At 34.4% G+C, this 552-nt stretch overlaps 1 non-coding gene across 1 annotated transcript; it reads left to right on the forward strand.

The window, feature by feature from the left end:
* The first annotated feature begins 266 nt into the window (after nt 1-266).
* Trnad-guc lies at nt 267-338 on the forward strand. The gene has a single exon. It is a non-coding gene; the product is annotated as a tRNA-Asp (tRNA).
* Nucleotides 339-552: the final 214 nt, after the last annotated feature.

Here is a 552-nt window from a genome sequence, read left to right on the forward strand (position 1 = left end):
AAAATGTGCTGTAAAAGATCTCGTTCTCTCAGGTAACAAAATATTCCCCTTTTGAGCTTTCAATTTGTACTTATTTCAATTCAGATATTCTCTCAACATCATTATAAATTCATAATCTTTTCACAATTCGTTCTTCTTCATTCATATTGAATTACTCTACATATTACCTACTCTGGGAAATGGTATTCGCATTATTTATAAATAGCGAGAAAGATGTAGAGGGTTAGGTGTCCGAATATTTTTAGATAATGCGAAAGCGCATCACATCCTCGGTAGTATAGTGGTCAGTATCCCCGCCTGTCACGCGGGAGACCGGGGTTCGATTCCCCGCCGGGGAGGGTATGTTTTTTAGTAATATCTGTGAACTATTATATATTATAGTGCTACATTTCACTAGTACAAACTGGTTGTAAATAAATTGTAAAAGGCCGAAATATGAAAGCTCTAGGAAAACATGTGTCATATGTGGTTACTAGCACACAATTTTAATCTGTGATAAAGTAGTTTACAATGTTTTTATCTACATACATATATCAATCGCTTTGAAAATAA

This window comes from Hermetia illucens, chromosome 4 (assembly GCF_905115235.1).
Source record: "Hermetia illucens chromosome 4, iHerIll2.2.curated.20191125, whole genome shotgun sequence".
Taxonomy (NCBI): Eukaryota; Metazoa; Arthropoda; class Insecta; order Diptera; family Stratiomyidae; genus Hermetia; species Hermetia illucens.